The sequence below is a fragment of the Leuresthes tenuis genome, unplaced genomic scaffold (assembly GCF_036924035.1).
Source record: "Leuresthes tenuis unplaced genomic scaffold, fLeuTen1.0.hap1 SCAF_1, whole genome shotgun sequence".
Taxonomy (NCBI): Eukaryota; Metazoa; Chordata; class Actinopteri; order Atheriniformes; family Atherinopsidae; genus Leuresthes; species Leuresthes tenuis.
In genome coordinates, this window is record NW_027325355.1 from 5,327,156 (window position 1) to 5,339,031 (window position 11,876).

Below are 11,876 nucleotides of genomic sequence, written 5' to 3' on the forward strand. Positions count from 1 at the left end.
AAGTTTAACTTATTAAACAGGCGCCGGTTGTGTCCGTGTTGTATGAGTAAATATTTCAGACAAGGGGCGGAGCTACCAGCCACCAAACACCTACGTCATATGTGTTCCTGTTGAACCCAGAAAAGACCTCGGAGAAGGAGCTAAAATGGTTCTAGGAACTGAGGGCCGTGGTCCATAGTTCCTCTATGTCCGAATGCACGAAAAAACGGCCCTATTCCTGAACAGGTTCCAGGAACTGCAAAAGATTCCTACAGTGGGAATGCTTCTTTGCTCCACTTCTGCTACTCTTAAAACATACGTTAAAGAAAGCAAGGGTTATGATCTTCTTCGTTGTGTATGACGAGGTTTCTCAAAGACAATGAAAACACTTCCTCGTAGACATATTCGCTGTTCTGAACAGCCAATGTGAGAGGACTCTTCACCAAAAAGCCAAGACAACGTTTCTGACAGTTGAATCGTACTGGAGTCCGCTGGAGTCCAACAATGGTAACTGGGATCAAGCACCAAAAATACAAGAGCGAGAGATGTTCATTGGGGCTCCAAACGTGTCTGATGGACGACTGTTTGGTGTCTAAGGTCCCAAAGATGTTTGAATTAGAAACTGAAGGCCAAACTACACACTGTTAGGTTTAAGCTTTAACATTTGTATCAGCCAATAAACCAGTCGGGTTGTGTGTTTTTATAAAAAGTGTGATTTAAACTGTGATCTGTCACATTCAGAGCCTGGATAGCTCAGTCGGTAGAGCATCAGACTTTTAATCTGAGGGTCCAGGGTTCCAGTCCCTGTTCAGGCGATGCTACCTCTGAATATGTCATGGTTACTATCATTGCATTATCCTACACTTCGGTACTGAAGTGACACAACAGACATGTAACTTTAACGCCACTCAACAACAAAACCTGTGAAAAGTAAGGAGAGAAAAAAACAAAACAACACCACCAAGAAGCTAACATGGAGAGTCAGGAGGCCACCATGTTTATGGTCTGCATGACGGTGATATTAATCATGGACGATCACATCAGGCGTCTAAGATGGAGGCTGGAAGAGCGCACAGCGAGAGTCAGGAGATGAAGAATCCAGCAGCAGGCTATACTTCTTCTTTTCATGAAGACAAGAAGGAGAGCAGAGCGCTGCGGACAAAGGAGACGACGTTAATAAGTTTAACTTATTAAACAGGCGCCGGTTGTGTCCGTGTTGCATGAGTAAACATTTCAGACAAGGGGCGGAGCTACCAGCCATCAAACACCTACGTCATGTTCCTGTGGAACCCAGAAAAGACCTCGGAGAAGGAGCTAAAATGGTTCTAGGAACTGAGTGCTGTGGTCCCAGGTTCCTGTATGTCCGAATGCACGAAAAAACGGCCCTATTTCTGAAAAGGTTATAGGAACTGCAAAAGGTTCCTACAGTGGGAATGCACCTAATGTGTTCTTTGCTCCACTTCTGCTACTCTTAAAACATACGTTAAAGACAGCAAGGGTTATGATCTTCTTCGTTGTGTATGACGAGGTTTCTCAAAGACAATGAAAACACTTCCTCGTAGACATATTAACTGTTCTGAACAGCCAATCAGAGCGGACTCACCAAAAAGTCAAGACAATGTTTGTGACAGTTGAATCGTACTGAAGTCCGCTGGAGTCCAACAATGGTAACTGGGATCAAGCACCAAAAATACAAGAGCGAGAGACGTTCATTGGAGCTCCAAACGTGTCTGATGGACGATTGTTTGGTGTCTCAGGTACCAAAGATGCTTGAATTAGAAACTGAAGGCCAAACTACACACTGTTAGGTTTAAGCTTTAACATTTGTATCAGCCAGTAAACCAGTTGGGTTGTGTGTTTTTACAAAAAGTGTCACTTAAACTGTGATCTGTCACATTCTGAGCCTGGATAGCTCAGTCGGTAGAGCATCAGACTTTTAATCTGAGGGTCCAGGGTTCCAGTCCCTGTTCAGGCGATACTACCTCTGAATATGTCATAGTTACTATCATTGCATTATCCTACACTTCGGGACTGATGTGACACAACAGACATTTAACTTTAGCGCCACTCAACAACAAAACTCGCAAAAAGTAAGGAGAGAACAAAACAACACCACCAAGAAGCTAACATGGAGAGCGAGGAGGCCACCGTGTTTATGGTCTGCTTGACGGCGATATTAATCATAGACGATCACATCAGGCGTCTAAGATGGAGGCTGGAAGAGCGCACAGCGAGAGTCAGGAGACAAAGAATCCAGCAGCGGGCGATACTTCTTCGATCCATGAAGGAGAGAAGAGCGCCGCAGACAAAGGAAACAACGTCTAAGTTTAACTTATTAAACAGGCGCCGGTTGTGTCCGTGTTGTATGAGTAAATATTTTGGACAAGGGGCGGAGCTACCAGCCACCAAACACCTACGTCATATGCGTTCCTGTTGAACCCAGAAAAGACCTCGGAGAAGGAGCTAAAATGGTTCTAGGAACTGAGGGCCGTGGTCCCAGGTTCCTCTATGTCCGAATGCACGAAAAAACATCCCTATTCCTGAACAGGTTCCAGGAACTGCAAAAGGTTCCTACAGTGGGAATGCTTCTTTGCTCCACTTCTGCTACTCTTAAAACATACGTTAAAGACAGCAAGGGTTATGATCTTCTTCGTTGTGTATGATGAGGTTTCTCAAAGACAGTGAAAACACTTCCTCGTAGAAATATTCACCGTTCTGAACAGCCAATGTGAGAGGACTCTTCACCAAAAAGCCAAGACAACGTTTCTGACAGTTGAATCGTACTGGAGTCCAACAATGGTAACTGAGATCAAGCACCAAAAATACAAGAGCGAGAGACGTTCATTGGAGCTCCAAACGTGTCTGATGGACGACTGTTTGGTGTCTAAGGTCCCAAAGATGCTTAAATTAGAAACTGAAGGCCAAACTACACACTGTTAGGTTTAAGCTTTAACATTCGTATCAGCCAATAAACCAGTCGGGTTGTGTGTTTTTATAAAAAGTGTCATTTAAACTATGATCTGTCACATTCAGAGCCTGGATAGCTCAGTCGGTAGAGCATCAGACTTTTAATCTGAGGGTCCAGGGTTCCAGTCCCTGTTCAGGCGATGCTACCTCTGAATATGTCATGGTTACTATCATTGCATTATCCTACACTTCGGGATTGATGTGACACAACAGACATGTAACTTTAGCGCCACTCAACAACAAAACTCGCAAAAAGTAAGGAGAGAACAAAACAACACCACCAAGAAGCTAACATGGAGAGCGAGGAGGCCACCGTGTTTATGGTCTGCATGACGGTGATATTAATCATAGACGATCACATCAGGCGTCTAAGATGGAGGCTGGAAGAGCACACAGCGAGAGTTAGGAGACAAAGAATCCAGCACCGGGCGATACTTCTTCGATCCATGAAGGAGAGAAGAGCGCCGCAGACAAAGGAGACAACGTCTAAGTTTAACTTATTAAACAGGCGCCGGTTGTGTCCGTGTTGTATGAGTAAATATTTCAGACAAGGGGCGGAGCTACCAGCCACCAAACACCTACGTCATATGTGTTCCTGTTGAACCCAGAAAAGACCTCGGAGAAGGAGCTAAAATGGTTCTAGGAACTGAGGGCCGTGGTCCATAGTTCCTCTATGTCCGAATGCACGAAAAAACGGCCCTATTCCTGAACAGGTTCCAGGAACTGCAAAAGATTCCTACAGTGGGAATGCTTCTTTGCTCCACTTCTGCTACTCTTAAAACATACGTTAAAGAAAGCAAGGGTTATGATCTTCTTCGTTGTGTATGACGAGGTTTCTCAAAGACAATGAAAACACTTCCTCGTAGACATATTAACTGTTCTGAACAGCCAATCAGAGCGGACTCACCAAAAAGTCAAGACAATGTTTGTGACAGTTGAATCGTACTGAAGTCCGCTGGAGTCCAACAATGGTAACTGGGATCAAGCACCAAAAATACAAGAGCGAGAGACGTTCATTGGAGCTCCAAACGTGTCTGATGGACGATTGTTTGGTGTCTCAGGTACCAAAGATGCTTGAATTAGAAACTGAAGGCCAAACTACACACTGTTAGGTTTAAGCTTTAACATTTGTATCAGCCAGTAAACCAGTTGGGTTGTGTGTTTTTACAAAAAGTGTCACTTAAACTGTGATCTGTCACATTCTGAGCCTGGATAGCTCAGTCGGTAGAGCATCAGACTTTTAATCTGAGGGTCCAGGGTTCCAGTCCCTGTTCAGGCGATACTACCTCTGAATATGTCATAGTTACTATCATTGCATTATCCTACACTTCGGGACTGATGTGACACAACAGACATGTAACTTTAGCGCCACTCAACAACAAAACTCGCAAAAAGTAAGGAGAGAACAAAACAACACCACCAAGAAGCTAACATGGAGAGCGAGGAGGCCACCGTGTTTATGGTCTGCTTGACGGCGATATTAATCATAGACGATCACATCAGGCGTCTAAGATGGAGGCTGGAAGAGCGCACAGCGAGAGTCAGGAGACAAAGAATCCAGCAGCGGGCGATACTTCTTCGATCCATGAAGGAGAGAAGAGCGCCGCAGACAAAGGAAACAACGTCTAAGTTTAACTTATTAAACAGGCGCCGGTTGTGTCCGTGTTGTATGAGTAAATATTTTGGACAAGGGGCGGAGCTACCAGCCACCAAACACCTACGTCATATGCGTTCCTGTTGAACCCAGAAAAGACCTCGGAGAAGGAGCTAAAATGGTTCTAGGAACTGAGGGCCGTGGTCCCAGGTTCCTCTATGTCCGAATGCACGAAAAAACATCCCTATTCCTGAACAGGTTCCAGGAACTGCAAAAGGTTCCTACAGTGGGAATGCTTCTTTGCTCCACTTCTGCTACTCTTAAAACATACGTTAAAGACAGCAAGGGTTATGATCTTCTTCGTTGTGTATGATGAGGTTTCTCAAAGACAGTGAAAACACTTCCTCGTAGAAATATTCACCGTTCTGAACAGCCAATGTGAGAGGACTCTTCACCAAAAAGCCAAGACAACGTTTCTGACAGTTGAATCGTACTGGAGTCCAACAATGGTAACTGAGATCAAGCACCAAAAATACAAGAGCGAGAGACGTTCATTGGAGCTCCAAACGTGTCTGATGGACGACTGTTTGGTGTCTAAGGTCCCAAAGATGCTTAAATTAGAAACTGAAGGCCAAACTACACACTGTTAGGTTTAAGCTTTAACATTCGTATCAGCCAATAAACCAGTCGGGTTGTGTGTTTTTATAAAAAGTGTCATTTAAACTATGATCTGTCACATTCAGAGCCTGGATAGCTCAGTCGGTAGAGCATCAGACTTTTAATCTGAGGGTCCAGGGTTCCAGTCCCTGTTCAGGCGATGCTACCTCTGAATATGTCATGGTTACTATCATTGCATTATCCTACACTTCGGGATTGATGTGACACAACAGACATGTAACTTTAGCGCCACTCAACAACAAAACTCGCAAAAAGTAAGGAGAGAACAAAACAACACCACCAAGAAGCTAACATGGAGAGCGAGGAGGCCACCGTGTTTATGGTCTGCATGACGGTGATATTAATCATAGACGATCACATCAGGCGTCTAAGATGGAGGCTGGAAGAGCACACAGCGAGAGTTAGGAGACAAAGAATCCAGCACCGGGCGATACTTCTTCGATCCATGAAGGAGAGAAGAGCGCCGCAGACAAAGGAGACAACGTCTAAGTTTAACTTATTAAACAGGCGCCGGTTGTGTCCGTGTTGTATGAGTAAATATTTCAGACAAGGGGCGGAGCTACCAGCCACCAAACACCTACGTCATATGTGTTCCTGTTGAACCCAGAAAAGACCTCGGAGAAGGAGCTAAAATGGTTCTAGGAACTGAGGGCCGTGGTCCATAGTTCCTCTATGTCCGAATGCACGAAAAAACGGCCCTATTCCTGAACAGGTTCCAGGAACTGCAAAAGATTCCTACAGTGGGAATGCTTCTTTGCTCCACTTCTGCTACTCTTAAAACATACGTTAAAGAAAGCAAGGGTTATGATCTTCTTCGTTGTGTATGACGAGGTTTCTCAAAGACAATGAAAACACTTCCTCGTAGACATATTCGCTGTTCTGAACAGCCAATGTGAGAGGACTCTTCACCAAAAAGCCAAGACAACGTTTCTGACAGTTGAATCGTACTGGAGTCCGCTGGAGTCCAACAATGGTAACTGGGATCAAGCACCAAAAATACAAGAGCGAGAGATGTTCATTGGGGCTCCAAACGTGTCTGATGGACGACTGTTTGGTGTCTAAGGTCCCAAAGATGTTTGAATTAGAAACTGAAGGCCAAACTACACACTGTTAGGTTTAAGCTTTAACATTTGTATCAGCCAATAAACCAGTCGGGTTGTGTGTTTTTATAAAAAGTGTGATTTAAACTGTGATCTGTCACATTCAGAGCCTGGATAGCTCAGTCGGTAGAGTATCAGACTTTTAATCTGAGGGTCCAGGGTTCCAGTCCCTGTTCAGGCGATGCTACCTCTGAATGTGTCATGGTTACTATCATTGCATTATCCTACACTTCAAGATAGATGTGACGCAACAGACATGTAACTTTAGCGCCACTCAACAACAAAACCCGTGAAAAGTAAGGAGAGAAGAAAACAAAACAACACCACCAAGAAGCTAACATGGAGAGCGAGGAGCCCACCATCTTTATGGTCTTCATGACGGCGATATTAATCATAGACGATCACATCAGGCGTCTAAGATGGAGGCTGGAAGAGCGCACAGCGAGAGTCAGGAGATGAAGAATCCAGCAGCGGGCAATACTTCTTCGTTTCATTGGAGGAATGAAGGAGAGAAGACCGCCGAAGACAAAGGAGACAACGTCTAAGTTTAACTTATTAAACAGGCGCCGGTTGTGTGCGTGTCGTATGAGTAAATATTTCAGACAAGGGGCAGAGCTACCAGCCATCAAACACCTACGTCATGTTCCTGTGGAACCCAGAAAAGTCCTCGGAGAAGGAGCTAAAATGGTTCTAGGAACTGAGGGCCGTGGTCCCTACTTCCTGTATGTCCGAATGCACGAAAAAACGGCCCTATTCCTGAAAAGGTTCTAGGAGCTGCAAAAGGTTCCTACAGTGGGAATGCGCCTAATGTGTTCTTTGCGCCGCTTCTGCTACTCTTAAAACATATGTTAAAAACAGCAAGGGATATGATCTTCTTCGTTGTGTATGACGAGGTTTCTCAAAGACAATGAAAACACTTCCTCGTAGACATATTCACCGTTCTGAACAGCCAATGTGAGAGGACTCTTCACCAAAAAGCCAAGACAACGTTTCTGACAGTTGAATCGTACTGGAGTCCAACAATGGTAACTGAGATCAAGCACCAAAAATACAAGAGCGAGAGACGTTCATTGGAGCTCCAAACGTGTCTGATGGACGACTGTTTGGTGTCTAAGGTCCCAAAGATGCTTGAATTAGAAACTGAAGGCCAAACTACACACTGTTAGGTTTAAGCTTTAACATTCGTACAAGCCAATAAACCAGTCGGGTTGTGTGTTTTTAGAAAAAGTGTGATTTAAACTGTGATCTGTCACATTCAGAGCCTGGATAGCTCAGTCGGTAGAGCATCAGACTTTTAATCTGAGGGTCCAGGGTTCCAGTCCCTGTTCAGGCGATGCTACCTCTGAATGTGTCATGGTTACTATCATTGCATTATCCTACACTTCAAGATAGATGTGACGCAACAGACATGTAACTTTAGCGCCACTCAACAACAAAACCCGTGAAAAGTAAGGAGAGAAGAAAACAAAACAACACCACCAAGAAGCTAACATGGAGAGCGAGGAGCCCACCATGTTTATGGTCTTCATGACGGCGATATTAATCATAGACGATCACATCAGGAGTCTAAGATGGAGGCTGGAAGAGCGCACAGCGAGAGTCAGGAGATGAAGAATCCAGCAGCGGGCGATACTTCTTCGTTTCATTGGAGGAATGAAGGAGAGAAGACCGCCGAAGACAAAGGAGACAACGTCTAAGTTTAACTTATTAAACAGGCGCCGGTTGTGTGCGTGTCGTATGAGTAAATATTTCAGACAAGGGGCAGAGCTACCAGCCATCAAACACCTACGTCATATGTGTTCCTGTGGAACCCAGAAAAGTCCTCGGAGAAGGAGCTAAAATGGTTCTAGGAACTGAGGGCCGTGGTCCCTAGTTCCTGTATGTCCGAATGCACGAAAAAACGGCCCTATTCCTGAACAGGTTCCAGGAACTGCAAAAGGTTCCTACAGTGGGAATGCTTCTTTGCTCCACTTCTGCTACTCTTAAAACATACGTTAAAGACAGCAAGGGTTATGATCTTCTTCGTTGTGTATGACGAGGTTTCTCAAAGACAATGAAAACACTTCCTCGTAGACATATTCGCTGTTCTGAACAGCCAATGTGAGAGGACTCTTCACCAAAAAGCCAAGACAATGTTTCTGACAGTTGAATCGTACTGGAGTCCGCTGAAGTCCAACAATGGTAACTGGGATCAAGCACCAAAAATACAAGAGCGAGAGATGTTCATTGGGGCTCCAAACGTGTCTGATGGACGACTGTTTGATGTCTAAGGTCCCAAAGATACTTGAATTAGAAACTGAAGGCCAAACTACACACTGTTAGGTTTAAGCTTTAACATTTGTATCAGCCAGTAAACCAGTTGGGTTGTGTGTTTTTATAAAAAGTGTCACTTAAACTGTGATCTGTCACATTCAAAACCTGGAAAGCTCAGTCGGTAGAGCTTCAGACTTTTAATCTGAGGGTCCAGGGTTCCAGTCCCTGTTCAGGTAATGCTTTCTTCAAATATGCCATGGTTACTATCATCTTACACTTCTATGAATGCACCGTCAGGTAGACTGATCAGTATTAGTTTAGTACAAGTGCGTTTACTTCATTCATTTTTGTTTCCTTCTCCTGAGCAACGACTGTTGCAGTGGGTGATTTGTGGATGCACCACACCCACCATCTGTATCTAACAAACATCCTAGAAAAGTTCTGATGTTCTGCTGCACAGTTCGTGAAGCAAGAACGTCCAGATTTTTTAAAATGAAAGAGGACGCGTTTTCTTTTTCACATGAATGCAATGCAATTACAGGAAGAACCAGAGGAAACCAAAGCAACTGGGTGTAGCAGAGCATGAGATCTTCAGAGGATGCTTAGTATGATTATTCCCCCGGCTTTAACACAGAGATTGTTTGTCACCTGGCGTGGCTGTAGCTCAGGTGGAATCAGCAATCAGGAGGTCAGTGGTTCAACTCCAGCTTCCAGACACTGAACCCCCAATGTATCCATCAGTGTATGAATGGACTAACCCATTGTTGGAATGCATGTAGTTATGTGTAGACTTAAGATGTGCTGTATGAGCGTGAGTGCATGTAGTGTTAGAAGCACTTTGAGTGGTCAGTTAGACAAGAAAAGCACTATACAAGTCCATTTACCCACATGAGCTGAAGCAACTCATGAAGTTAAGAAGGCATTTCACTTCAAAGACAGATCACAACATGAACTGGTGTACAGCGCAGAGCCATTATTTATCTTGCATCTTCTAAAAAGTCAGGCAAATCTCTTCCTCTGCAGATGTAACTCGACATTTAAACGTCTGAAGGCTGGTGCAAAAAAATATAAAATAAAATGTCAATCAAGTTTATCAAATCAATTCACAATTTTAATCATACAATTCAAAGCGCTCTGCTAATCAATACAAACAGTTTAACAATGCCTTTACAAGTTTGCAAGCGTTTTCATGACGATTATCTTCCAATCGAGGATATTTCCCTGAAAAAAATGGCAAATATATCACAACTATTTTCATTGACTGACTTAAAAACATCCCGCCTCAGTTACAGTTTACATCAGTTCCATTTTTACACCCACCCCTCATATGTGAATGAATTACCATACAATCTATAATCAGAAGAAGTCGAAGTAAGTTCCTCATTATTGTCCCATTATTTAGAACAATATTATTCAGTCTTTAAAAAGACACATTAAAGTGATAAAATTAATTCTTACAAATTAGGACACAAACTGTCTAAAGAGCATTAGCAGATACATCAACATATGTTTGGATTTTCTTATTCAAAAGTGATGAAGCAAGTCTGCAGCTATGCATGCGACACAAAGAGGACAAAGTCGGACACAGTGTTCACTAATTTGACCTGATCAAAGCTTCCATCTCACAGATGAATTTGAGTTGAAATTTATGATCAGATGTGTCCCAGCTCTGTGTTGCGTTCCTTTTAGGGATAACCAGTGCATATGGACCTGATTGACCTATCTCCTGCTCCACCCAGTACCTTAAAATGTAAACATGAGCAATATTAATAGCATTCATAGTACAGCTAATGCACTTAATTAAATCAAACAAGTTCAGTGTTGCAAGAAACAAACAGCTGACATCAAATCCTGGTGAAACAATAGTTTATACTTTGAATTTGCATTAAAACTAAATCCTTTCTTTTTCTGTCTCAGCACCGGGCCGTAGTCGTGGTCAATATTTATTTTTACTTACCCAAGAGTGTCGTTGCGTCCATCAATCCAGAACCAGGTGTTGTCAGTTTCTTTTAACCCAATCCAGTATCCATGGTTAGGGCTCTGGTAATACCGGATGTTTTTACTGACAAATTCCTGGAAGTCATGACATGGCGGATCATCGGAATCATTCACACTTTAGTAAAGGCATCAGTTATAATAATTTAAAAGAAAATGGAAATTTGGAAAATGCCATTTATGCTCTTTATAGCTCACCTGTTCTTGCAGATTATCAATAACAACCAGATCTGCAGCTTTGTCTTTGCAATAAGTTCGACTTTGTGGCCATGTCTTCCAACTTGGGGGTTCATCATAAAACAGGTAGCACTTTTCCTGATAAAGAATCCAGCCGTCCCGACAGGGCTGACACTCACGAAATGGGCGGAGAAATTGATTAATTATTAAATCTAACATGTCAAAATCAAATGACAGCCTTTTTAAACTGACTGAAATTATACGGATTAGACCAACTTGGATTTTAATGAATGTGATTTAATTGGAATCTTATTACAATGAATTGGATTACAATTAGTTTAAAATGGACTGTAGTTGAAATGCCTCGAGATAACATTTGTTGCGATTTGATGGTATGTAAATAAAACTGAATGATAACAAATGATAAAACCTTAAAAGACTTATGACTGTTATCCTACATGAGGAACTATAAATCTATCTACTTCTAATATTTCCATTCTGGAGCATCTTTTTTGGCAGGACGTTTTCTTCCAGAATAAATCCAGCAGGTATAAACTCAAGATATTAAATGTTTTTTTCAACTTTATTAGTTGCGTTTCAGGTCTGAAAAATGTTTTTAAAAAGTTGTGATGTGGGTTAGTAATAAAGAAAATTAGACGATAGTTATTATGATTTGGCACAAAAGATGTTCAGAGGAGCTAAAGTTTGTCCTCAAATGTGATTAAAAACAATGTTCCTCAGAGAAAGACTGGAAGGGATCTGCATATTTCTGCCTCTAAAGAGCAGAATATCATTAAAGCATTCAAGGAATCTGGAGGAGTTTCAGTGTAAAGGACAAGGGAGCAACCCTAAGCTGGACACCCGTGACCTCTGACCCCTCAGACGGCGTTGCATCAAGAACCATCTTTCATCAACAGCTGATAGAAGCACATGGACAAGGGATTACTGTGGAAACGTTTGTCAAGCACTACAATACAGAGTTCCATTCACAAGCTTTACTGTGCAGAAAAGAAGCCTCAGAAAAGAGGCGGCGTCCACTTCTCTGGGCTCGGAGGCATCTGGGATGGACCATCACACGGTGGAAACGTGTACTGTGGTCAGACCCATCAGTATTCCAGATCTTTGTTGGAAGA

General features: G+C 42.9%; 1 protein-coding gene, 1 long non-coding RNA gene and 8 other non-coding genes across 10 annotated transcripts in view; 8 read left to right on the forward strand and 2 right to left on the reverse strand.

The window, feature by feature from the left end:
* The window catches only part of LOC140301715 (NLR family CARD domain-containing protein 3-like), a 483,071-nt gene that overhangs the window by 131,714 nt on the left and 339,481 nt on the right, over positions 1-11,876 (reverse strand). The gene's annotated exons all lie outside the window — the stretch shown is intronic.
* Positions 722-794, forward strand: trnak-uuu (transfer RNA lysine (anticodon UUU)). The gene has a single exon. It is a non-coding gene; the product is annotated as a tRNA-Lys (tRNA).
* On the forward strand, positions 1,882-1,954 carry trnak-uuu (transfer RNA lysine (anticodon UUU)). The gene has a single exon. It is a non-coding gene; the product is annotated as a tRNA-Lys (tRNA).
* On the forward strand, positions 3,014-3,086 carry trnak-uuu (transfer RNA lysine (anticodon UUU)). The gene has a single exon. It is a non-coding gene; the product is annotated as a tRNA-Lys (tRNA).
* Positions 4,153-4,225, forward strand: trnak-uuu (transfer RNA lysine (anticodon UUU)). Its single transcript has one exon. It is a non-coding gene; the product is annotated as a tRNA-Lys (tRNA).
* On the forward strand, positions 5,285-5,357 carry trnak-uuu (transfer RNA lysine (anticodon UUU)). The gene has a single exon. It is a non-coding gene; the product is annotated as a tRNA-Lys (tRNA).
* Positions 6,427-6,499, forward strand: trnak-uuu (transfer RNA lysine (anticodon UUU)). The gene has a single exon. It is a non-coding gene; the product is annotated as a tRNA-Lys (tRNA).
* trnak-uuu (transfer RNA lysine (anticodon UUU)) lies at positions 7,579-7,651 on the forward strand. The gene has a single exon. It is a non-coding gene; the product is annotated as a tRNA-Lys (tRNA).
* On the forward strand, positions 8,735-8,807 carry trnak-uuu (transfer RNA lysine (anticodon UUU)). The gene has a single exon. It is a non-coding gene; the product is annotated as a tRNA-Lys (tRNA).
* On the reverse strand, positions 9,795-11,380 carry LOC140266923 (uncharacterized). The gene is made up of 3 exons (XR_011907199.1): positions 10,765-11,380; positions 10,529-10,644; positions 9,795-10,313 (listed from the first exon to the last, which is right to left on the reverse strand). It is a non-coding gene; the product is annotated as an uncharacterized lncRNA (long non-coding RNA).